The sequence below is a fragment of the Bubalus kerabau genome, chromosome 4 (genome assembly GCF_029407905.1).
Source record: "Bubalus kerabau isolate K-KA32 ecotype Philippines breed swamp buffalo chromosome 4, PCC_UOA_SB_1v2, whole genome shotgun sequence".
Classification (NCBI taxonomy): domain Eukaryota; kingdom Metazoa; phylum Chordata; class Mammalia; order Artiodactyla; family Bovidae; genus Bubalus; species Bubalus kerabau.
The window spans coordinates 95,804,776-95,832,485 of record NC_073627.1 but is presented as its reverse complement, the minus strand read 5'-3'; the positions used below and the strand labels follow the sequence as shown (position 1 = coordinate 95,832,485).

Sequence of the window (27,710 nt, the reverse complement as noted above, 5' to 3'; positions counted from 1 at the left end):
TTAACACACAAGCAGATGCTACCCTTGGACCAGAGGAAAACTCATGTTCAGTTTAACTTTGAATGCTTATTTTATAATAAAATTTCCTTCATTTTCTCCCAGATAATCACTTTAGACCTCAGGATGCTTATCTTTTGAAGAAATGGAAGGATGAGAAGGAAAGTAATTCCGTTTGCATGTGAGACGCTGGCCTCTGCAAAACATTCTAGACTTTTAATCCCTGAGAGAGAGAAGAAATAAAGTCAGATGAGTCAAAGCACATTTCTATCAACCAAAACAAATGGTCAACTATTTTCTCTCTTCAGTTTTCTCTGGAACTTCACTGCTCCTATTCATTGACAACACTGTCCCTCAGTAACCTCTGGTGGACACTGGACTTTCTTAAAAAGGGAGGAGAGATGACAAGCAGGGCTGAGGGGTGGAAGAGAGTTTTCTTAATAGTTCTTCACACAATGTGAAGATGAGGTCTAACTTGAACATTCTTACCATTCAGCAAAATGAAGTGAATGTATTTAGTCAAAATTCAGCCTCTTAGATGAGGGAGCCAGTCACGATGATTGTGTCAATCTAGCTATTTTTTGAAAAGTCACAGAGAAAGTCCCCTCAGAGAAAAGTTAAGTCTTTCTTTGATGCTGCTTTTCTCTGAAACACAGAATTTTAGCCCAAGCCACAGGTCTTCACATCTATAAATACTGAACCTGCTTCCTAGAAGACCTTTGGTAAGAAATTCTCACTTAGGGCAAGTTGGTGCGAAGAGCACAGAGGTGTCAGGCTCAGAGGAGGTGAGCCCCTTTACTAAACAGTGGCAAGAGAAATGCAGTGTGGCCCTGGTAATGGAGAAAGAGAGGCATCTCCAGCTACCACAACTGCCTCTGCAGAGACACATCACCCCTTCGTGATCATCTGAAACCCTGAAAATAAGGCTGACCGACTTGGGGTTTGCATAAGGGCCATAGACCCAGAAGTTAAGCCAAGGTCAACATAGGCTGGTAACTCTGATGGCCACAGGCATAAATGGGAATAAGGGCATCCACTGTCTACCCAGCACCCAACGCCACAGACCTAATGCCCAAACCCTCACATCTGTCTGGCTTGCCCTGCGCTTTGAAATAAAGGATTTAAAAGATCATAAATCATCTTCTTCACACTAGAGGTTACACAAGGCAATTACTACATGAAATTATATGTTAAGAACTCTCTGGAGCATTTCACAAAAGTGTGTGGACAGAAATACACTCCCACGGCATCTTGGGTACACTGTTTCGTGGGCACTTGGCATCGTATGTTCATATGCCCATCTTTCCAATTTGTCAAGAAGATTCTTCATAACAAGAGCCATGTCTTAAATATCTCTCCATCACCATGCCTGCAATAGAGTCTGACACATTCTGGGAATGGATGGATGGATGGATGTTCAGTTTTGTAGCAGTGTTGAAAAGATGTCCTGTCTTGACAACATTGCTTTCCTTTTTCTCTAAAGATGGGGAGAGCTCTGACCCCAAACAAAAAACATGATTTGTACTTACTACATTCCAGCCTAAGATCCACATTTGGTACTCAGTATATTTACAGTGAGAAAAATGCAAAAATAAAATAAATAAAATACTCCTTGCCAAGACACGCCAGCCATGATGAGGAATATCATCCCATCTTGCTACAATAACATTTCAACTCCTCCTGTGAGGGCTCCTGTATGGCTTCCTGCTTGGGGAAGAGTATAATAAGTGGGATGTGGTTAAACAATGTCCTCAAAGGATCTGAAACAGCTCTGAATAATACAAGCCTCAATCGGTCTTCAAGAGTTTTAAAAGAGAAAAAATGATTCTCCCCTACTTTTCAAACAACTGACTTTTTGAGAGTTTGTTTTTTCTGAATACAGTGAACCCTTGATATGTGATAAGTGGAAACACAAAAATGTGGCAAGAACACTAGAGAATAAGGAATGAAGGATGAGAAGGGTATGAACCCAAATAAAATTAAACAATAAGAATGTGTTGCTTTCAGTTCAGAGCAGGTAAAATAGGTTCATGGTAAAAATAAAAAACCAACATTAAAAACAAAGAATCCAGGAGAATGAATAAGCAGTTTGGAAATTCAGATTTTATAGTTAAGAAGTTCAGGAATGCTAGCCAAGTATAGATAAGAGAATGCCAAGTAAAAGTAACACCAAGTAAAAGCAAAAAGCAAAAAAAAAAAAAAAAAAAAGCTAGACATTTCACTTTGCCTCCTTGTACTGAAGTTTCTATAGAACTTTAAAAAGCATATTGGAGGAAAATCCTTCTATTTCCTTTACCATATAATTTTAGAGAGCTATACTCACTGAAGGTAGTATCTGGAGGCATTATATTAGAAAAGTCCATCGTAGTTTTGGCAATCACAAAGGGATTCTGTAAATGAGAGACTTATTTTTCTTTATTAAAAAAATCTTCTAAATTAATCCACAGCATCAGATCTTAATATATATTATATTAATTAATTAATTAATTGTATATATATATGCTATGTCTATGACCTAGTCAAAACTACTATGTCAAAACTACCTATTGCCAAAACTAGTATGGACTTTTCTAATGCAATGCCTCCAGATACTACCTACTTTCAGTGAGTATAGCTCTCTAAAATTATGACCTAGTCTTTTCCTTGAATGATATGCTTGGCTTTAAAAATATAAAATTATTTTAAAAACACTGAACAAAATCTTAAAATATTTTTAAATGAAAAGATTATATATAATCACAATATCTAATAAAAACTGAACATGGAGCATTTCCTTTAAAAAAGATTTTAATAGTCCATAGTAGAAATTTTGAAAGAAAATTTTACAAGTTTTACAAGTTTAGCTATGAATACAGAAATTAAAAAATTTTTCAATCTTAAATTTGATTTATTGAACTATAATGGTATCAGTGTATATTTGAGATAATAGAAACCAAATATGTTAAGAACATGTTCACAGTTCTAGGCTATAGAGAGGTTCATATGTCTACCCTTTGAGGATTTTTTAAAAAAATATTTTAAGGATAACTTCAGATTGCCTTCATTTCTTCCTTAATATTTAAAAGAGTCAAGCAAATGGTCCATAGTTTCTACTTTTCCAAGAATGTAATTTTGGGGAAGATTCCCTGGAGAAGGGAAAGGCTACCCACTCCAGTATTCTGGCCTGGAGAATTCCATGGACTGTATAGTCCATGGGGTTGCAAAGAGTTGGACACGACTGAGCGACTTACACTTCACTTCATTTACATGGACTTGAATTAGCAGAGATAGACTGCTTTACTGTTCGTATCAACAATGTTAACCAAATATGCTTTAAATGGTGACTTAACAAAACTCAAATTTTAACACAATCACTCTAATCAAAGCTGACTGTAGGAAGTACACAAAATACAAAACAGGGACCTTAAGTTACAAGATGAATAAGCTTCAGGCTTTTAAACAAAAACGTGGTGATTAGAGTTGATAATATTGTATGTATATCTGAAATTCACTGAGAGTTGATTGTAAGTGTGATACCACAACTACAAAAGAGCTAAGTCTGTGAGGTGATGGATGTATTAATTAACTTGATTGTGATAATCACTTTCCAATGTATGTGTATATTAAATCATTTCACACACTTTTTAAAAATCATGTTGTACAAATTTATACAATTTTTATTTGTCAATCATAACTTAATAAAGCCGGAGAAGGGACAGTATAAAACTGAAAATGCTTTTATATTAAATAACTATAATTCACACTCTATTATGGATACTATCAACAGAGAAATTAATAATCAGAGATATTTGATGTGTTTTAAAACTTGAGATATCCAAAAGATATTTGTAACATGGCTATCATAGTTTAAATGCCAATAATGTGTGGGCAAATGAGACAAAGCTCAGTTTATCTGTTAATCCTCTTTGTTTTCAGCAGATATTAACCCAGGCTAAATCTCTTGGATTAATGCTAGTAAAAGACAGTGAAAACAACATAAAAAAAGAAGCAAAAAATAGGAGAGTAGACATAAGAACAAACCAAGAAAATCCCTGAACTGAATGTTATTTACAAGGCTGACACTTTCTGGATAGCAAATGGGTTATAATCTTGACTAATTATTGTGTTGTTTTTAGCATCATTTATTAAAACATCCAAAAGAGAGGACTGAAGTTTATGCTGGTGAACTCATAACTTATGATAGGACTCATACATTATTCTCATGAGAAAACTATTTGAGTATCGTCATCCTTCTTTTATAATTGAAAAAACTTACATATGGAGATTGCACTGAGGAATATCTATGTCATTAAAAAAGAAGTGGTCTCAGTCTTGAGATATTTTTTGTTTGAATTATGATATAAACATCTTTTTTTTTTTTTTTTTTTTTTCTAGTTTTAAATGTTCTACTTTCTTTTTTTTTTTAATTTTATTTTATTTTTAAACTTTACATAACTGTATTAGATTTGCCAAATATCAAAATGAATCCGCCACAGGTTTACATGTGTTCCCCATCCTGAACCCTCCTCCCTCCTCCCTCCCCATTCCATCCCTCTGAGTCGTCCCAGTGCACCAGCCCCAAGCATCCAGTATCGTGCATCGAACCTGGACTGGCAACTCATTTCATACATGATATTTTACATGTTTCAATGCCATTCTCCCAAATCTTCCCACCCTCCCACCTCCCAGAATATTGGAAATAAAAGCAAAAATAAACAAATGGGACCTAATTAACCTTAAAAGCTTCTGCACATCAAAGGAAACTATTAGCAAGGTGAAAAGACAGCCTTCAGAATGGGAGAAGATAATAGCAAATGAAGCAACTGACAAACAACTAATCTCCAGAATATACAAGCAACTCCTACAGCTCAACTCCAGAAAAATAAATGACCCAATCAAAAACTGGGCCAAAGAACTAAATAGACATTTCTCCAAAGAAGACATACAGATGGCTAACAAACACATGAAAAGATGCTCAGCATCACTCATTATCAGAGAAATGCAAATCAAAACCACTATGAGGTACCATTTCACGCCAGTCAGAATGGCTGCAATCCAAAAGTCTACAAGTAATAAATGCTGGAGAGGGTGTGGAGAAAAGGGAACCCTCTTACACTGTTGGTGGGAATGCAAACTAGTACAGCCACTATGGAGAACAGTGTGGAGATTCCTTAAAAAACTGGAAATAGAACTGCCATATGACCCAGCAATCCCACTGCTGGGCATACACACTGAGAAAACCAGAAGGGAAAGAGACACGAGTACCCCAATGTTCATCGCAGCACTGTTTATAATAGCCAGGACATGGAAGCAACCTAGATGTCCATCAGCAGACGAATGGATAAGAAAGCTGTGGTACATATACACAATGGAGTATTACTCAGCCATTAAAAAGAATACATTTGAATCAGTTCTAATGAGGTGGATGAAACTGGAGCCTATTATACAGAGTGAAGTAAGCCAGAAAGAAAAACACCAATACAGTATACTAACGCATATATATGGAATTTAGAAAGATGGTAACAATAACCCTGTGTACGAGACAGCAAAAGAGACACTGATGTATAAACATCTTTTATTTACCTTTTTAATTGATAATACCACGCAAATGCCCTGAACATGCTTTTAATTTAAAATATTCTCCATCTAAGAACAAATGTGAAGCTAGTATTATCAGAGATATTAGATGTTCTTTCTGAGTTTCTTCAATTCTTTTTAGCATTGCCAAACAAACACCAGTAATGTCTCTGTCTTGAGGAGGCTGAATTTGAATAGAAAATTACTGGCTTTATTATAATCACTTACAGACTTTTAAATAAGCTGTCAATATTTTCAATAATGTATTTCACTCTTATTTCAAATATTTAGTACGTACTTCCTTTATACGTACGTTTATCCTTTATCCACTTGCTCAGCTATTGCTAATTTAATGTATTCACTGAATAGGGTATCATGCTTCCCACAAACAAGCAAGAATTAAAGACACTATCCATAGGCAAAAGCTCATTACTGCTGGCTTGCTTAGCCCTTGGAATCAATCACATTTAAAGCAGCAATTTAACCCGATAACCCTCATCAACTTAACTATCTCCATTGCTCAGTCTAAAACTATTCCTTATCTTCATACCACTGCAACTTGCAACTTGTTTTTTAGAAGTCTGATCTTATGACACAGTTTGTTTCTGTAGGCTGGCACTCACTGAAATTCCCATGCAAAGCAAAGTCCAGAATCATCACTACATTTGTACTTAGATTGTTGCAGAAGAAGGGTCCCATGATATAGCTTCATCAGCATGGTATCAATATATTTGATAAAGATTACAAAAATATCAGTACCAATTGTCATTATCAACACCAATATAATTTGAGAAAATTAAATATATTTTTGTATGTGTTTGTACTAGCTATAAGTTTATACTTTGATTTCTCCATGTATGCCTTTATAAAGGGAGGACACTGGAGTTTCAATTAAACTGTACGTTTTAGGTGTTCATTGGTATTAAGGATAGTTTATATCAGAATTCTTAAGAATTCAACTTAAATATTTTGGTAGAAAAAAAAACACAATAGACAGTGTATAAAGTCTTAAATTTGAGCTCTTCTCACTAGACCCGTTCTGGGTCTCAATTTCTCTGTGTTTTAAATGAATAGGGCTTCCCTGGTGGCTCAGATGGTAAAGAATCTGCCTGCAATGCAGGAGACTAGGTTCAAGCCCTGAGTTGGGAAGATTCCCCTGGAGAAAGAAATGGCAATCCACTCCAGTATTCTTGCCTGGAAAATTCCATGGACAGAGGAGCCTGGCAGGCTGCAGTCCATGGGCTCTCAAAGAGTTGGACATGACTGAGCGACTAACACTTTCGCACTTTTAAATGAATGGGTTGAATTAGATGTCTCTGAAGTCTCCTCTAAGTCCAACATTCTGAGATCATTTAAGATTTTGATGAATTTTTTTTTTGTTACAGTTGGTGACTGTAAACTCCTCCCTTGAGTCCTCACTTTCAGACAGTTTGCTTTCCTGGGTTATCAATTTTTGAGAAGAAATATTATATACAGAACAAAATTCATTGCTGGCAGATTTTGAAAAGGATCTGGGACATAACTATCCCTTAAACATTCAGGTTGTAAAAGAAACTATTTTATAGCCTTAATAAAGCTTCTTACAAACTGGTCTCCCTCTTTGTGTATTGACATTGTTTTTGAAAACTTTTTTTTTTTTGTATTTAGGTACAGCTGATTAACAGTGTTGTGATAGTTTCAAGTGAACAGCAAAGGGACTCAGCCATACATACACATGTATCCATTCTACCCCAAACTCCCGTCCCATCCAGGCTGCCACATAACATTAAGCAGAGTTCCATGTACTACAGAGTTGGTCCTTGGTGGTTATCCATAGCAGTGTGTACATGTGCATACCAAAGTCTCTAACTTTACCCGCATTCTTTCCCGCATCCTTCAGCCCCACAACCAGAAGCTCATTCTAAAGTCTGTGAGTCTGTTTCTGCTTTGAAAGTAAGTTCATTTATGTAATTTCCTTTTAGATTCCTCAAAAGGAATGTCATACAATATTTCTCCTTCTCTGTCTGACTTTACTCAGTATGACACTCTCTATGTCCATCCATTTTGCTACAAATGGCATTATTTCATTTTTTTCAATGGCTAAGTAACATTCCATTGTGTATATGTACCACATTTTCTTTATCCATTCCTCTGTCGGTAGACATTTAGATGGTGTCCATGTCTTGGCTATTGTAAACAATGCTGCAGTGAGCATTGGGGTGCATATATCCGTTCAGATGGATCATGTTTTTCTTCAACTATATGCCCAGGACTGTGATTGCAGGGTCATATGGTAGGTCTATTTTTAGTTTTTGTGTTGACACTATTGATACAGTCTGAGACTTAGCTAAGTTCCTGGGCACATAAAATCATAATAAGTATGGACTGATTTCACTCTTTTCTCAAAATCTGGGGTTCACCTTACCTTCCTGACCATCTTCAGAAATAACTTATCACTGAGTTGTACTAATAAAGTAATTCAACTTCCTAAATTCAGTGGTGAGTAACTAGTAAGCTTCAGTTGAGATAGATGAAAGTGGGGAGGAAAGGGAGAGATGGAGGAAGAAGGGAAGGGGAATGGAAGAAAGAACAATAATCATAAACTCATGTGTTGCTGGTGGGAAAGTAAAATGGTATGGCCTTTGTAGAAAACAGTATGCAAGTTCCTTAAAAATTTCAATCACAGAATTACCATATGATCCAACAATTCTACGCTGGGTATATATACCCAAAAAGACCTGAAAGCAGGGACTTGAACAGTATTTGCACACCAGTGTTCATCACATCGTTATTCATAACAACCCAATGAATAATTAAGGTATAATAATTAAAGAAGAAACAACCCAATCCACAAACAAATAAATGGATAGACAAAATGTGGTACAACCATACAACAGACTTTAAAAAATGAAATTCTGACACATGCTAAAATGTGGCTGAAGCTTGAAGACCTACTAAGTGAAATAAAGCCACTCACAAAAGGACAAAGTATGATTTCACTTATATAAGAGGTACCTAGAGCAGTCAAATTCATGGAGACCACAAACAGAAGGGTGGTTTCCAGGAGTTGAGGGGACAGAGGAATGGGAGGTTATTGTTTAATGGGTATAAAATTTAGTTTGGGAAGATGGAAAAGTCCAGGAAATTAAAGTGATGGTTGCACAATGTGAATATACCTAATGCCACAGAATTATATACCTAAAAATGGTTCAAATGGTAAGTTTTATGTTATGTGTATTTTACCACAATAAAAAATCACTCACAGTGGTATCAAAGTTTTGTTATTCATTCTTCTTCCCCTCATCTAGGAAAGTTGAGTGCATGCTCTATTTCAATGTCGCCCCATGCCAGGAATTGCCGGGAAATAAATTTGATATTCCAAGCAATTCCCCCATGGTTTAAAGAGATGAAGGAAAAGAAACAGCTGGTTTAAAAGTAGTCATAGAATCTTCCACATGAGTCCCATGAATGAACTCAGTGCACACATTTAGCATGCAATAAAAACAGGAACCAGAACCAAACCAATAGTCTCAAAGGAATGGGCATGTTCGTTGTTAAGGTTGTGGCCAATTCCATAGGAGTTCGTAGACCCAGGAGACTGTTAAGATGAAGAAAAAAAAAAAAAGGCTCTGAGATCAGGATTAGAAGTGAATGAAGTAGAATGACAATGAGATTATGAGGAAATTGAAATTTGAAATTCTACTGTAAAGTTGTTCTGGATAGAATTCAGTAGATTTCAAGAAATTATGCAGCTAAACCAAAAAGAAAGAGAATTTTCACCGTGCTATTGAGACTAAAGGCATTGTGGAGATTAATTATCCAGACTGCCTTTCATACTGATTAAACTGTCTTATTGAGTATGAAACTCAGTTCAATTTGTCCATAGCCAAAGACTAGTAAAATCAAAGGATGTCAGAGGAGAAGGAACCATACATTTTATCTTATTCCATCACACCATGTTGGAGATAAAAGTTGACAGAGCTTAAATGATTTGCTTAACAATAGAGAGCATAGTGCAAATAAAACCAGAAGTCTTTGAATCTCCTAGCTAGTTCTTTCCGCATTACACAACTTAAGTTATTGCACAGAAGGAAGAAAAATTGATATCACAAGAATAAAAATCATGTTCAAAGAAAAAGAGGAATGTGGTTGCTTCATTCAGTTGTCATTTCCAAACCAAAAGGTTAAATAGGTTTAAACCCAAAGGAGATAGTTTTAAGAAGTAGTATAATGTAGCAAGTGAAAAGATAAAATGAAATGATGTTAAGTGTGTATTGCAAAATGATAATCTCTAAACACAGACTTTTTGAAGATTCGTAGCTTTCCAGTGATGATTTTTTTTTTTTACCACTTGTTCATAAAGCAATTGGAAAGGAAGATATAATGAAGTCTTTAATATCTGGGATTCTAATTTATACATTTCATAACATTTATTGGAAATATCAAAAGAAAGCATATACTTTAAAAACTTTAGAGAAGCTATAAATTAGTTGACAATCCAAGGCCCCTATTTCTGAGTCATTCTAATGACATTTTTCAATTTCCCTATGGCACACAGGCAGAATATGGAGCAAGTGTTTAAGTGAACAAATGAGGGTGCAATTGTGTGTATGAGCTCTCAAATCTATACAATGTATTTTTCAGATGTTTGATAATGCCTCTGACTGCTATAAATTCACCTGACAAGGAAAATAAGACTACTTAAGAAAATAATATTTTTATTCCAGACACTCCAAATAATAGAATGTCCAAGTTGATCAGGTGACATCAAAGAGAACAGAGCTCTCTAGCCAGCTTACTCCCAATGTTAGTATAATTATCACAGTAATCTATGGCTCCTCACTGAGATCGGGGCAGAAGCCTAGCATCTTCCACCCTCAAATCTGAAGGGCACTTCAACACTGTGTTCATCACACTTATTTAACAAAAGGAGAGGACATTTGCAGTTTCACAACTAATTGCCCAAGGACCAAAATCTAGTCCTTCTGCTCCCAACATGTTTTTCCCTATAAATCTCACTTTAAGAATGGCTCCAATAATCTTGCAATTTGAACAATTTTTTTTCCACCATAGGCAAATTTTTTTTAATTTATATTTCAGAGAAAATCAGGCAAAACTCAGATGCAAATTAGTATGTGTGTGAAATAAATTTCCCTGCCACAGAAAAGCTTAATATCCAAAAGTCTGATAGATGAGATCTGGCTTTGTTTGTAATGTTAGGACTGAAGCCTTTCACCTTATATCAAAATTGGATTTTTAGAAAATGTGGCTATTTGAACAAAATATCTCAACCCAGAAGATCTGCTGTTAACTAAAGTTAAGCAAGGAATTGAGCAGTTGAACTTGGATATATTAATTTCCGCATCAATGCCTTCTTTCTCAGATAGGTTCCATTCTTCTTTCTCTCCACTGATTCTAGCATCTAGTTCATTGCTTCTAGTAACTGCCCCCAGCAATTCTAAGACTTTTCCTCCATCATACTATGCTCTACCTTTCAACCTTCTTCTCTTCCCATTCTACTGTTGAAAACAAGTTTACAAAGAATTTTTTTCATCTTCCAAGGATCTTCCAACAATGGGATCTTCCTCATTTGTGGGGTTGTGGCCAAACTGCTACCACTCAAGCTGTTCATCCAGGTTCCTGCCTAATGCCACTGCTGTCCCTTCACAATTTCTCTCCTGGACACAAGCCACTGCTTCCTGTACAAACCACCTTCAGCCAGGACAAGCAACAACGGGACCAGCAGACAGACTCAAACATCTGTTAGTAGAACTATGGCATAAGCCGTGTCAGGAAGCACAGCAAGTTAGAAAACCAGGTAGGTTGTTACTGACAGCAACAAGGGTAGGGCTGAAAGAAATGCTTTTGAGTGCCTAATAGGCACCAGGTCCAGAGTCTAGACAACAACTTTGTAAATAGGAATTTTCTTTCTTTTACAGTTTGGAAACTGAGACTCAGAGGTCCTTGAGGGTCCAGTTTGGGTCAGTCTTTTTAAATGGCACTAACACCCCTGAAGATGGTAAAGTACTTGCACAGCATTTCATTCTAGGTTAAGGTTCCCACAAGCAGAATTAGAACCACCTTCTAATTCATTTGTCAAGATGCGTTGCTCCTTATCGTCTTGCCTCTTGCCTCTCCCGATTCTGAATCTCCTCCCTTTTTGCTTCATTCTTCCATTCAAGGGATCCACCACAAGTGCGCTTGTATGTCGATATTTTCTGGCTAGACCATTTCCTACAGCACATTCTTTCACAGGAAAGTGACAAATGATGCATAATGACTCACACCCCACCTTTCATAGATGTGTCATGAAACTAGCCTGCCTGTTAGCTAATACGTGTGAAACTGTCTTGACTTTGTTTTCTTCCTTTAAATATATAAACCCCACTATCCAGGAGATGCAACTCTGAAAAAAAGTTTTTAAAAGACCACATGTAGCATCTTCAAAACAGTCTTATGTACTTCTAAGTTTTTAAATAACTTAGATTGCAGACATGAAAACAAAAGCTTTAAAGCCAATTCATTCGATTTGATCACAATGCTTCTGAATAATTATGTACAGTAGTATTTTGAACACTGCTATGATCTAATATAAATGTGTGGATCACAATAAACTGTGGAAAATTCTGAAAGAGATGGGAATACCAGATCCCCTGACCTGCCTCTTGAGAAACCTGTATGCAGGTCAGGAAGCAACAGTTAGAACTGGACATGGAACAACAGACTGGTGCCAAATAGAAAAAGGAGTACGTCAAGGCTGTATATTGTCACCCTGTTTATTTAACTTATATGCAGAGTACATCATGAGAAACGCTGGGCTGGAAGAAGCTCAAGCTGAAATCAAGATTGCCTGGAGAAATATCAATAACCTCAGATATGCAGATGACACCACCCTTATGGCAGAAAGTGAAGAGGAACTGAAAAGCCTCTTGATGAAAGTAAAAGAGGAGAGTGAAAATGTTGGCTTAAAGCTCAACATTCAGAAAACTAAGATCATGGCATCTGGTTCCATCACTTCATGGGAAATAGATGGGGAAACAGTGCAAAAAGTGAGAGACTTTATTTTTGGGGGCTCCAAAAATTACTATAGATGGTGGTTGCAGCCATGAAATTAAAAGACGCTTACTCCTTGGAAGAAAAGTTATGACCAACCTAGATAGCATATTCAAAAGCAGACATATTACTTTGCCAACAAAGGTCCATCTAGTCAGTTTAGTTCAGTTCAGTCTCTCAGTCATGTCTGACTCTTTGAGACACCATGAATCACAGCACGCCAGGCCTCCCTGTCCATCACCATCTCCCAGAGTTCACTCAAACTCACGTCCATTGAGTCGGTGATGCCATTCAGCCATCTCATCCACTGTCAACCCCTTTTCCTCCTGCCCCCAATCCCTCCCAGCATCAAAGTCTTTTCCAATGAGTCAGCTCTTTGCATGAGGTGGCCAAAGTACTGGAGTTTCAGCTTTAGCATCATTCCTTCCAAAGAACACACAGGGCTGATCTCCTGGGGAACACATGTATACCTGTGGGGGATTCATTTTTATATTTGGCAAAACTAATACAATTATGTAAAGTTTAAAAATAAAAAAAAATAAAAAAAATAAAAAATAAAAATGTAGTTGCAACCACTGAGCACAAAAAAAAATATATTTTTTTTTTAATTTTATTTTATTTTTAAACTTTACATAACTGTATTAGTTTTGCCAAATATCAAAATGAATCCCATATTTGGTGAATGAACTAACAAGCCTACATACTCCCATGATTATATATTTGGCTCACCATTAAATTTTTTCAGACTTAAAAAAAAAAAAAGAATGGACTGATTGGATCTCCTTGCAGTCCAAGGGACTCTCAAGGTTATGGTTTTTCCAGTGGTTCTGTATGGATGTGAAAGTTGGAATGTGAAGAAAGCTGAGTGCCGAAGAATTGATGCTTTTGAACTGTGGTGCTGGAGAAGACTCTTGAGAGTCCCTTGGACTGCAAGGAGATCCAACCAGTCTATCCTAAAGGAGACCAGTCCTGGGTGTTCATTGGAAGGACTGATGCTGAAACTGAAACTCCAGTACTTTCGCCTCATGTGAAGATTTGACTCATTGGAAAAACCCTGATGCTGGGAGGCATTGGGGGCAGGAGGAGAAGGGGACTTCAGAGGATGAGATAGCTGGATGGCATCACCAACTCGATGGACATGAGTTTGGGTAAACTTCGGGAGTTGGTGATGGACAGGGAGGCCCGGCGTGCTGCAATTCATGGGGTCGCAAAGAGTAGGACACAACTGAGGGACTGAACTGAACTGAATATAAATGTGTAGATAAACTGACTGAAGAAGTTTGTTTTCTGCATTTATTTCTAGATGAGCTCAAATTATTTCTAACTTCCCTAAAATCTTGGTTATGAAAACAACTAAGTTTTAAAAGTAGAGCATTTATTTAGAGAATAAATAAACAAAATATTCAAATGGACAGTAAAGACATTGATCATATTTATATATCTACAACTCACACTGCCGAAAACAAAGACTAAACTGAGGTCTTGCAGCTGTTTCAAATAGGCTGAGTAAAATACTTTATTTCAGGTAAAGAGAATAGGTAGAGATTTCTATACTGATAAGTGAAATTGTTGACTGACAGTCACCAGGTGAGAGAGAGTGCAATAATTTTAAACTATCAATAAAAATATATGTATATTCGTCAAATAGGCAAATAGTTTTGGATATTGCAAATATAACTGGATATAAAGATACATGCATGACATGCCTCCAATTCTAAAAGCATAGCAATAAGTATCAAGTTGAACCTCATAAAACAGCCATTGTAAAGATCAAAACTTAGTGAATATGAAGCTAATACTAGTAAATTAATGAATAAACACATGGAGAAGGGAAACTTTCTTATGGTTTCAATGTCAACCAATAAAGGAATGCAAAATAATAGGGTTAGAAAATCATCAATGCATGAGGGAAGTTTGATGAGAACCAAGATATTTACATGGTCTTGAAGCATCACTCCACAAATTCCTAATTATAAAGGCAAAATGATAGCTGTACAGAAACTTGATTCCACCTTAATCAAGGATTAAAAGTAACATCACTGACACGAGGACAAACTGGCATCACCTGGCAACTGATAGGATGCATTGAGTACGACAAAATATCACTTCTGTGGTATCTCTTACAAAAAGCATAAACTGAATCTAATCATAAGGGAATATCAGACACACCCAAATTGGGTTATTCTTCAAAACAACCGGCCTGAACTCTTAAAATATTACAAGGTCAAGGAAGACAAAGAAAGGCTAAATAACCACTCCAAACTAGACTACAGAAATATAAATAGAGCATGACTCTGGACTGGATCCTATGCCAGGAAAAGTTTGTTGAAAAAGACATTGAGACAAGTGACAACAGAATGAATTTGGACTGTGAATTAAATAATCACATTGTATCAGTGCTAAATTTTCTGATTTTATAATGGTACTGTGGTTTTATAAGAGAATGTCCTTGTTCCAAGAAATAAAAACTATAGTACTTAGAGGTTAAGAGGGCAAAATGCCCCCAACATGCTCTTAAATATTTCAGAATATGTGAATGTACTGAGGAAATTGTAAAGCCAAAAAGGCAGAATGTAAACAATTCATGATTACCCGTCAAAAGAATTTACTAAGAAGTTTTTAAAAGTTGAACTACCCATAATACCATATGATTTGGTTCAATACATAGATGTTTATCAAAATAACCAATCAACTAAAAACCATAGGTTAGGAACTAGAAACTAAGGTAATGCAATTAAAAGTATCAAGAGTTCAGTATGTGACCCTGGACTAAATTCAAATCAATATATAAGCCTGCTGAATATATTGTCAATAGTTGATATTTCACAGAAGATATTACTTTCTTGAGATCATATTCTTTCAATAGCTTTTTGGCCCAAGACACAACACAGGAAATTGTTCATGTCGGTTGAGTGGACCATCCCCAAATGAGCAGTCATGTCACTGCTGATACTGCATCTTTCTTTTTAGCCGAGTTCATGGCATGGAAAAGTAATTCATCTCCCTGACTATGTTTCATAAGAAAAACAGAACTCTTTACATTCTTTTCCAAGTAATTCTGGAGCAATAGTAAATTCTATATCCAAAATTTAAAATGAGATTTTTACTACTTGAAATCCCACCATCAAAATGTACCCAGTGAATTATTGAATTATTTTCCTGAAACAAATGGTCAAATAATGTCCAATTTTTTTTTAAGCAAAATTTATAAATACCTATAACCTCAGCTTGCAAAGATAATGCCATGATTAAATTTTGGTCTGCTTCATACCAGCTCCAATCCATCCATCTTTCCATTCTTCTATTTTATGTGCAAGATACATAAATGTAATGTATATACAGTTTGTACATTGCTATTTTTATAACTATAAGCAGTTTTTTGTTTTTTATATTCCTGTCGTGACCACACAAATGGAAGATAGAACATTATTTCCAAGAAACAGGAAAACAGCCCATCAACTGATGTTTAAGGACATTTCTCAAGTTTGTTCACCAGTGGAAAGTCCTAAATTGAATGACTACAAAGGAACGATGAAGTTCATCTTCCTTCTTCACCTCCCAGTAAGGTCACGCTGAGAACTGACCTCCACAAGTATAGAAGGCACCGTAATTCTGTTTTGGGACTTCCAATTTCCCTGCATGGCATCTCATGGCTCATTATGTCAATAACCTGATAAGTCTAGAGTTATAGTTTCTATGATACATTTTTTTCTCTGTATAAAGGTAGCTGACCGCTACGAGCATCCCTCCCATTGCCCTGGCTCCATGAGCACTTGTCACTAAACAAATGGTCCACACAACAGCTGGCTGGCCTTAGCCTAAATTCCAGTGGTATCTTCCTCCTGTATCTCAAACAGTAGGCCCTTGGCTCTAGCCAACGCTGCTTGAATTTACCCACAATTCTGCCATATCCCCACTTGAAGTCATTCTATACCCTCAGAATATTCTTTGGCCAATTCTCTATAAGTTGAAATTAGATAGGACAATTTATTTGTCCTGCCTCTCCTCACCCTCCCAATCAGATTTATCCTGCTCTCCCAGAACACTGTTATAACTCAATTAATGCATTTATTCTTTCAAGTTATTGTTATGTGTTTTGTTGTTGTTGGGGATTTTTTTTAATGTTTTGATATCTCTAGAGAGAAACATTTTTATGGGTATGGCTGTGTTTCATTCTTTGCCATTTCTATGGCAATTTTAAAATACCATCCTCATCATATTAAATGTTTATGTAATAAATGAACTGATGAACTGAAATAGGAAAATATTTAAAAAACTTTAGACCAATTAAGCAAAGCAAAGTAGAGAAAATCTGGTGCCCTCTGGCTAATTATTCAGAATGTGAAAAGTGGCTCAGTTAATTGTGCAACTTTAGATTTTTCAGGGGAAGATAAGCCTCAATACATATTTTATTCAAAATACAACTATTTCCTGAAAAAATCTTGGCCTAAGAGACATCAACCTATTTTCAAAGTTTTGCATTAGCTCCACCTACCATTTATATGCTGTGCTTTCCAATGCTCCTCTTCAGGAGTGGCTGAATAATAATAATATTCATATATATATATTATAATAATATAATATTCAAGCTGACACATGGAACCATTTGTTTAAAATTATCAAGAGTTTCAGTATGGTAAGAGCAGAGCATTAAACCAAGTGGAAGGCTTCCCTAAGCAAAGGGACCTGTGGGTCTCACATGTCACAGCCCACGCAGCCACCACTGTCTGTATGAAATGTCTGTAGTTTTTCATGCTTGATCTAGAAAAAGGAAGATTCTCATACAAAGTGAACACTGATTTTCTAATAAACTCACCAAAAAAGGAAACAGAAAGATGAGTCCAGAATTTTAAAATTCTTCTTAGACATGTGATACAAATTTCTTTCCTGACCTGTGCACAGACTCCAGATTGTAATTTTTAGACCTACTTTTAAGTTACTCCTTTCCAGGCTCCCAATCATGCAACAAAATACTTGCAAACTTTTTCCAAAGGGAAGATGAGTGATGCTTTATTACATTCCAGCCTCACTTGATGAATGTTTTCCTTTTTTTGCTGTGGAGTCTGTACATCTAAGTTTTTCCTAAATTGGGGGGATGGGAGGGCAGGGAACAGGCCCTCTCATGTTATCTCAGGCTCCAATACAATAAAATCTCTTTCGTGAAAAGAAAAATTCAAATGTGCAGGATGGACTCTGGCTGTATAAAACTCATTATTTATCAAAACATTTCATCTCTGAGTGCAGCCTGCAACCTGAGCCTTTCAGTGGGGGTGGGGATGAGGAGGGAGGGGGTGGGGAGGGAGGGAGAGGGAACCAAGGCCAATAGGGGAGCCCACCCGAAGTATGCTGAGTTATAATTAACAATATGAGGTTACAACGTGCAGCTGACACCGGTTACAGTAAAAGGTCAGGCTCCTGCTGCAATTTGCATTTACCGATTTCGAAGGGAGTCCTGCAGTTCTCCCTCCCCCACCCCCCTTCAGGTTGGCTATTGAGCTGATCCCCCGTTGCATACCTTTCTTTATTCCAGCAAAGATTCTTTTTCACCTTTTACACAAACACATATATCCATGCCCATACCCATACCCTCACGCCCTGGTTCCCAGAGATGCATGTGGGTTCAGAGTCAGAGGACACTCGCACAGTTTGTACAGTCAGGCGAACCACGGTTTTTGGATGCTGCTGCCAAAACCAAATACATCCTTCTGCCAAGTCCCCTTCCTCTTCCAGTGACATTTGAAAGGACAAAGGAAGCAAGTGAGAATAGGCCTTATTTCCAGGGAATAGGACAGTTGCTGTGGACCAATTTGGACATCCAAATCATTTTATCTGAAACTCTCAAAGCCTTGAGGAATCTCTACCTCCGGTGGAAATGAACAAGAGGCAGTTAAAGTGGAGGCGAGGGTGGGGAAGCAGGCAGTTGGAGAAATCCCAGGGCTGGAGATCCAGTTCCAGGGGAGCTGGATCTCAGGATACTGGGGGTTTCTCTCATTACACCAGGCCTGCCAGGCTCCCCTCCCCTTCTGCTGCTGCTGCTGCTAAGTCGCTTCAGTCGTGTCCGACTCTGTGTGACCCCATCGATGGCAGCCCACCAGGTTCCCCCGTCCCTGGGATTCTCCAGGCAAAAACACTGGAGTCGGTTGCCATTTCCTTCTCCAATGCATGAAAGTGAAAAGTGACAGTGAAGTCGCTCAGTCATATCTGACTCTTAGGGACCCCATGGACTGCAGCCTACCAGGCTCCTCCGTCCATGGGATTTTTCCAGGCAAGAGTACTGGAGTGGGTTGCCATTGCCTTGTCCACCCTCCTTTCTTACATTAGTCCTATTCCAAGAGTGAGCAGGCTTGCTGGTCTCAGTCACTTGTGCTGTCCTTCATTCCTATCCCACCCCACTGGGTGCTCTGCCACCTACAGCTCCCTAGGGCACCTTCTCATAGCTCTTATTAGCCCCCTCACATCTCCATGTGTCCAGAAATTCAGTAATTCATGTACCATCCTTCATGATTTTTGATCGGTTGTCATGGATATCATTTTTATTATTTGTTTTATTTTACTGACTTGATTTTTAACTTAAATTCATGCATTTTTAATAGAAACTTTTCATCCCTACTAACTGGAAACTAGTATCACTTGCAAAGAATAGAAGGGAATATTAAAATAAATACTAGATTAGAATAAAAATGCATTCATTTAGTGACCTCCAAAAGCCATCTTGCTTTACACCTCTCTTTGGAAATCACTATTTTTATCTCAGGCTACTTGAGTTAACCAGTTTATCTAGTCAACTTGAGGTGAGGGTTGTCCATCAGCTAGATCTTTACCTAGCATCCTCAAATAACAGCTCCATAATTCTGGATGCTTTCATGGTCAGTCTAGAGGAGAAAAGAAGAAAAGTCAAAATTCTCAGAATTAAGCCACTTGGCTCCTCTGACTAGTAACCCTCTACCAAGCTTTATAGACTGAGAAAGAAAGGAAGGGAGAGATTTCAGATTCTGAGAAGGGTCAAAGTGATAGCTCTTCAGTCGTATTAGATTCTTTGTGACTCCATGGACTGTAGCCCACCAGACTCCTCTGTGCATGGGATTCTCCAGCAAGAATACTGGAGTGGGTAGGCATTGCCTTCTCCAGGGGATCTTTCCAACCCACAGATCAAACTTGGGTCTCCTGCACTGCAGGCAAATTCTTTACCATCTGAGCCTCCAATAGGGTCAACAGGAAGTACATTTTGGATCTTACAGGTTTTTGCCAAACCCAGTTGGGTTTTTGTTTGTTTTTTTCCTTTTCCATTGTGGTTTATTACAGGATACTGAATATAGTTCCCTGTGCTATACAGTGGGACTTTGCAGTTTATCCACTCTATATGTAATAGTTTATATCTGCTAACCCCAAACTCCTAATCCATCCCCCCCCCACACCTGTGACTCGGCAACCACAAGTCTGTTCTTTATGTCTGTGAGTCTGTTTTTATTTTGTAGATAGGTTCATTAGTGTCACATTTTAGAGTTCACATCTAAGTGCAAATCCACTTGTTAGTAATGACCCTCTCTAAGCAAGCTGCCCCTAAACATTAGGCTTTTCATTTATTCCCTAAGTATTTATGGTGTTCAAGTGAGGACTTGGACCTGCGCCCAGGATCTCACTAAAATCTCAGAATGAGAACTCATAGGTTAGTAGAGAAACAACTGGACTTTGGAAATCCCAAACGCCTATAGTTTGTCAAATCTGATGACCATGGGTGGGGGAAAAAGGACCATTTCAAAGCTCAAATTCACAAATCATACAACTATCTATAGATATGAAATTTGAGTCTCCAGCCCAGTCCCCGGCTTCTCAGTATAATGGTGGTCAACATACTAACACAGATCACAGCCCTTCCCAGCTCTGAGCATCCAGACCCTGTCAGGACAGGGGGACCTGCCTGATGGATGGCTCACTGTCAGGAAAGGTGGCTGCACACATGGACAGGATACACAAGGTGGCTCGTAAAACTTATGAGCCATGTTCTGTGCTGTGACCTGGGTGAAGGATGGTTCAGCTTCAGTGGAGGGATAATTAAAAACAATTAAGCGTCACTGAGAGATGGCACAATTCAGCTCAGGACTTCAGGGGTACAAACTCGGGCTGGGAGAGGGCCAAGAGCCTAAGGCCCACATCTTATTTGCTTAAGGAAAAAAAAGATGGCCGAGCAATGGGCAATTCTGCATATTGATCAGTTGAAGCCACACCCAGGGTTTCATTTTATGGGGTCTGAAAAACCTTGTTTTCCTCCTGTGCTGGGTTGCCTGTCTCTGAGAGGCACATCCTGGGGTTCCCTCACTGTATCCCCAGGTGATCCATAGGCAAAAGGAAAGAGAACACTCATATTCAGTATTGCATTCCTTTCTCTGATTCCTTGGCCATCACCTTAAGGAAAACGGCCCAAGGGTACAGAGTAAAGGGCAGAAGAAAATGGTTTGGAGGAGAAAAAGTGAAGACAGACAATATTTAAGGACAGACAGTTCTAGGTGGAAACAGAGAGGCATGGGATTCTTGGGGGTAGGGTGGAACCGAGCCGGGAGAATCATGCAAAATCAAGGGGTCAGTGCTCCTTTAGGATCAGAGCCGACGTTAACAATATATTGCATTTCTTAGGGAATGGGGAATAATAATACTCAGAAGATGGATGTAGCACCTAGGATGTGTGCATGCTCTGTTACTCAGTTTTGTCCAACTCTTTGCGACCACCATGGACTGCAGCATGCCAGGCCCCTCCATCCATGGAATTCTCCAGACAAAAATACTGGAGTAGGAACCATTTTCTCCTCCAAAGGATCTTCCTGACTGAGGGATTGAACCTACATCTCTTGCCTCGCCTGCATTGGCAGGCAGATTCTTTACAACTGCACCACCTGGGAAGCACCTTGTAGGTGGTCAATGAATGGTAGCCCCTTTGACAATCACTTGTGATTATCACTTTATTACTCCAAATATTACAACCTACTTGATAAGTTTGAGCCCCTCTTTTAATTCTAACTGTAGTCTTTCTTTGGGGGTGAAATAACAATTGTCATTCAGGCCATCCCCTCCAGAATGAGATAAAAGAAGATGAAGGCTTGAATTAAGATTAAATGTGGGAAATCTCTGTAAAGAACAAGAAACTAGAGGTTCTGGATCCATGTACTCTTTACTTCTTGCATTTCCAAGGGAAAACAAGAGCAAAGTTTTCTGGTGTTAGTTGTTCTCCATCACCACCTACACAGTTTAAGTGGCGGGAGGTGGGGGGGGGGGGTGACAAAGTTTGTATATCTCAACCATCAGCTTATATCGTACTTTGCATTCTTTCTTAGTAAAGCAAAACTAAGAGTCTATCTAGCCCCACCCCAGACACCTCAAAGGATTTCAAAATACTTTTTAAGTATCAACAGAGAAGTATAGAACCTTTGTCTGAATAAGCGCAAGTGAATTTCCTTCTGAAATAAATAGGAACAGTCCTATAGAGGAAAGTATTAGTATATAAAATATGAATGATATCTAATATTCACTCATTTCACTTTTGACCCATTTCCCACATGCCTGTTGGAATGGTTCAGCCAAAATGAAAACACCATCATCTCACACCTTTGACTTTAGGTTTTAACTTTTGGACATTTCACAGTCCTTCAAGGCTAAAACCTTTCACAAGGCTCTGTGATGCAGGCCCTGTCTATCTCGTCAGTTTCATCTCCTTCCCTTCATCCAACACGGGCTGGGCTGGATGCTGGATTCAGGCACAACTGCCCACTGGATCTGCATTTCTCTCCATTTCAACTACATCCTGAACCTAAACTCATTAGAGTAGCTAACAGGTCCTCCTAAAGCGGCCTCATACTCCTCCATTCATAGTTCATATCCCAAGACAAAGTAACTAATTATACAACGAAGTATTTAATGCCTTATTTTGCTGATAAGACTCATTAGGGCTGGAATGGTGTTTTTCTTCACATGTTCTCAGAGCCTGAAAAAGTGTCTGGTACATAGTCAGAATCACTATTGAGTGCTTAGTAATTGCTAGTCACTGTTTTAAGGACTTGCATACATTAACTGAAGTAACCCTTATCACAGCCCTATGAGTTAGGCATCATTATTATCCCTAGTTTATATTTGAGAAACACTGAGGCATGAGGAGATAAAGAAACTTGCCAGGAAAAAAAAAAAAAAAGAAGAAGAAGAAGAAGAAATTTGCCAGAGGTCCCATAGCTTTGTGTGGTGGAGGGGAAATGGGAACCCAGACAGACTGACTTATGACTTCTCTTTTCTTAACTACAATTCCACATTACCACATAATTGGCATTCAGAATTTGTTAAATTGGCTTGTCCATTTGGCAAGCCAAGCTGCTGTCACCTGGCTCTGTACTTGATGCAGAATAGAGAATAGCAAAAAAGACACAGAGAACCCACAATAGGTTTGTCGTTTAGTTCTTAGGTCTCTGAATTCATAACATCCTTCTAGTTTTTCATGCCTGAAAAGGGATTCTTCTTATCCTCCCAGCACAGTTCAACTGTTACCACCTCTGTGTGATATTCATTAACTACATCACAGATCTGCCCCCACATTTATGCCTTTGGAGAGTTTTGTTAAACGAGTACCCTACTTATGTCATCCCAACTTGCAGCATTAGTAGTAAATAAAATGGAGAACAGCAGTGGGATACTGATTTGTACAGCATTCATTTTCTGATTTAAAAAAAAAAGTATATTTAATCAGGAACTCATTTTAGCACCCTAAAACTCTAAGAAGTGATATTGGACCACACTTGGACAAATTTGAACAAGCAATTGCTGACAATACAAAAAATGATTTCACTTTACCTATATTCAGCAGCAGCTGCAAAAATTCAGTTCAATTATAATTTTATGGCAGCATTTCTAAGTCTAGAGTTCTGACCTAGCATAGGAGTAGTACTTGCCAAGTACTTGTAGTAATTCTTTCTTTGCAAATAGTTTGTAATATTTTTAAAAGTTGAAAGTGTATGAAACCTGCCCACCAAAAAATGGATTATGGTTGTAAACACAAACACATATGCCCTCACACAGATTCAATTTTGCCTTCAATAGCAGGGAGTTTATAAGCTTGAGACAGATTTGTGGATCAAGAGAGTCTCAAATTAAAAATGTCTGATCTAGAGAAACACATGGTCACAGAATTTCATAGACCAGTGCTGGGCAAAATTTAATACACAAATGAGTTGACTCAGCACATCAGCGTCAGGGTCTGAGATTCCTCGTTTCTAACAAGCTCCCACATTAGATCACTCTTACAGATCCATACGCCACACATTAATTAGCAAGGTGTGAGACAATCTCTTAAACATCAATTTGAGACTTCTGTTAAGTTTGGAGAAGAGGTTAGTTTGAAATTGAGCTCTAGGCTGAGTACCTCTAGTCTAAACTACCATAAGCGTTCATGGAAAAGACACTCATTTGCTTTAGATTAGGCTTGCTAAAAGCACCAAAAACATCATTTGTTGCTTTATGAGAAACCTCAACACCTCTGCCTAGAAGCGGCCTTCAGAACAATCTGCATGTATGGCCAACATAGTCCTCCAAAAGCATTTGGATTTGCTTGAATGCTTGAGTTCAGATAACAGTGGGTTTCTGCCATAAGAGAAGATTTTCAAGCAAGTTTGTGGCAGCTACCACCGTTCTTCATATGAAGTCTTTAATGAACGACAAATCAATAAAAGAAATCAAAAGGAACACAGAAAGGATGTTCTGGTTCGCCACTCCTATAAAACACTGCACCCAAAGTCAGAGCTAACTCAGTAAGGAAATAAAATGACAATATCAAATGCTAGTGAAAATACAGAACTCTCAATGCTAGTGAAGACACAAAAAAATATATCTTTTTCTTAAACCACCTTCATTTCATCACCCACCACCCACTCCCATCTATCTTAATCACCAATCTGTTTATGAATTTGGTGGGGGGCTTTTTGATGATATTCACTTTTCAAATACTGCTAAAAATTGCAGGGCACCATCAGCAAAAGCTTAAAGTGGTAAAATAAAGAAAAGGAAGAAACAGAGGAGAGGAAAATCTTTGGAAGACAGCTGGGAAGTTTATTACAAAACTAAGAATACTCTTATTCTATGGTCTAGTAATTGTGCTCCTTTGTGTTTACCCAAAGGAGTTGAAACTTATGTCCACAGGAAACCTTAGACATGGATGTTTATACTGGGTTTATTCATAAGTGCCCAAATTTGGAGGCAACCAAGCTGTCCTTCATAGACTGGGTAAACTGTGGTACATCCAGACAACACAGTGGAAAAGTATTTAGTGCTAAAAAGAAAAAAAAAAAAAAGCTAGCAGTTCATTAAGAGATGCAGAGGAACCTTAAATTCATATTAAAAGTGAAAGTAGCCAATCTGAAGGATGATATATGGTATAATTCCAACTAATATATGACATTACAGAAAAAGCAGAACTACAGAGACAGTAAAATAATCAATGGTTTCCTGGGATTGGGCGGCAGGGGTTGAATAGGCAAAGCACAGTGGATTTTTAAGGTGGAGAAACTTCTCTGTATGATACTATAATGGTGGATTCATGTCTTTATGTATCTGTTCAAACCCATAGAATGCACAACACCCAGAGTGAACCTTAACGTAAACTATGGAGTTTATATAATTATGGTGTGTCAGTATAGGTTCACCAGCTGTAATAAATGGACCACACGGGGCCGGGGGTGATGTTGATAATGGGAGAGTCTATATATGTTGGGGGGCAGGGGGTACATGGGAAATCTCTATACCTTCTCTTTGATTTAAAACTTCTCTAAAACTTCTCTTTGATCTGAAACTGCTCTAAGAAATAAAATTTTCCAATTAATAAATTAGAAAATAAAACTGCTTTCCTTGTGGGTTAGGAGACTGTGGGAGAGAGGGAAAATCCGAGTCCTGAGTTTCTCAAAACACCTCCCCATCCAGCCATACTGGTACCTCTGGAGTGCCTCTTAAATTTCTCTCAAGTTCACTCAGAATGCACCTTGAAAAATACTGCAAAATTAGTGGGGAAAAATGATTTGGATCTGGTTTCTAGCAGGTCGCTTCAATAAATAGGTTCTGCAGGTTTGGCCCAGATGACAATGCATTTACTTCAGGGATTTAAGAGTTAAAAAACTCCAGCGTTGAGAGCTCCTTCCCAGTCCAAGATTTACATCTGCTGCTCTAAAAGTCTACGATTCCATTCTTTTCCAGCTTAATTAGTGCTGGTTTAAATACAGCGTTAAACATTTTGATATTTGTCCACCCTTCCATCTCCCAAGATAAAGAGGCTGTTTTGTTAGAGGACTCTCACCGGACAGAAGTCACTTGTAATGAGTCTGATAATTATATTCCTGCTGCTAAGAACCCAGACCTTGCCCATTCTTTTCTCCACTTTCAATTCGAGTGTGTGGTTTCTGTGTGGTTTTTTTGAGACAATATTAACTTTTCACTTAACTGCTGGACAATACAAGGAGCAAACAACGGCAGCTAAAAGTCACAAAACAAAGGAAAGTAGAGAAAAAGAGCAGGGGAATTCTCTGCTACTAAGGGATTTGTTTAAGGGAGGGACACAAAGATTTTATATTTCATAGCAGAGAGCATTACAACGACATAGCCACACACAATGAAAACCTTGTGTTTTATTAAAATGAAAACGCTCGCTCAAGGCCTCCATTACTCATTTCCGGATAGAATGGCAAAACTTCAAGTCTGAAAAGACTCAAGTAACTATAATCAAACTTTCCCTCGTAGCAGCCGATAACACTGCACTTTCCAGAAATCCATTCTGTAGATTGTGCAGCTCAGTTCTTTTCAGGGCTCTTAGAGGCTGAATTCCACACAAAAAGGGTAGCAGCTCAGAAAGCCAGAGGACCCTTCGTGCTATAAGAGTCCTGCCCACCATCTTATGGCTTAATCTGGGGGGTGACGCAGTGGGTGAGAAAACAGGGAACTACCACCCCACAAAGGTCAACATTGCAATTCATCCGTCCTCCCATTCAGAAGAAAAGGGCCCAGGGCCAAGCCACCCCAAAGCCTACTCACCCTGCTCAGCGTCTCCGTCACCCAGAAGGCCGGCTTTCAGAGACCGAGGTAGCCCTCAGGTAGCAAACAGCAAACTTCCTGCCAGTTTCTCATTTGAGCTAGAAAACAGGCACCTGGCCTTCATTAATGTTGCTGCTGTGGCTAATGCGTTGCAGGTGTGAAAGTGTGTGGCTGAAATCTGACAAAACACCTGTCTTTTGCGGCACCATTAGACCCTCCTAGTGTGGGACACGACCCCCTCGGGTGTGCTTCCCCTGCCTTGAAAGCCACAGTAAGCATTGTCCTGTAATTACAAAATCAGAGTCATCATGGCTGGGAAGAATTCCTTAACAAATTATACCTAATTAGTCTGAAATTACCTTTAATTCATGGTGAAACCATAGGCTTAACTGTGTTCTATAACACCTTCCTTTTTATCTTTATGCAAATATGATTATACACTATCAAACTGGCACCACCAGGCACAAAAAACAGCTGCAGCTACTTCTTTGGTTACTAAATGGGAACTGGACGGATGCCATTGATTATGTTTTCTGGAATGCTGCATCAAAAAATAATAATAATATCAGCCAGTTCCTTCCCTGTGAACTTCAGTCTTCTCTCCCGCCCACGGGCTGCTAATTGAAAGCTGTGAGATTGATCTCCCTTGCCCAACCCTCCCCCCACCTCCTCACCACATTTTCTGCAGACACATGTGTGCATCTCCTTGCCACCTAATTTTTTAGAATGTCATTAAGTGTCAAAACATGTCTCATTTTATTTCTGATCATAACATCTTATTATATAGCTTCTTCTGTTCCCATTATTCCCATCTCAGAGATTCACACACCTTTTGATTCAATGCTCTTGGGTTTGTGTACTTTGGCTTCAGAAGATATTTGCATATGTGGCCTTGATCTAAGAGCTTTACTTGTACTCCCTTTTTAAAATCTTTGCTGCAAACTTAGGAACTAGGACTCCTATTATCATCCCCATTTTGCAGATGAGAAAACTGAGGCTTAAAGCACTTATGAGGTCCAACAGCCAGAAGAGCTAAAAGCCAGATTCTCACCCAAGCCACTTGCCTCTAGTTTGCCCTT

The 27,710-nt window shown here is 38.3% G+C and overlaps 1 long non-coding RNA gene across 2 annotated transcripts in view; it reads right to left on the bottom strand.

The window, feature by feature from the left end:
* The window catches only part of LOC129650000 (uncharacterized), a 104,522-nt gene extending 77,307 nt beyond the window's left edge, over positions 1–27,215 (bottom strand). Inside the window, exons 1-2 of one of the 2 annotated variants that reach the window (XR_008713520.1) lie at positions 26,991–27,215; positions 26,632–26,914 (exon numbers count right to left, since the gene is read on the bottom strand). This is a non-coding gene — a long non-coding RNA (uncharacterized LOC129650000). Of the gene's footprint in view, positions 1–26,631 lie in introns of both variants that reach the window. The other variant, XR_008713519.1, reaches the window with a different exon arrangement.
* Positions 27,216–27,710: the final 495 nt, after the last annotated feature.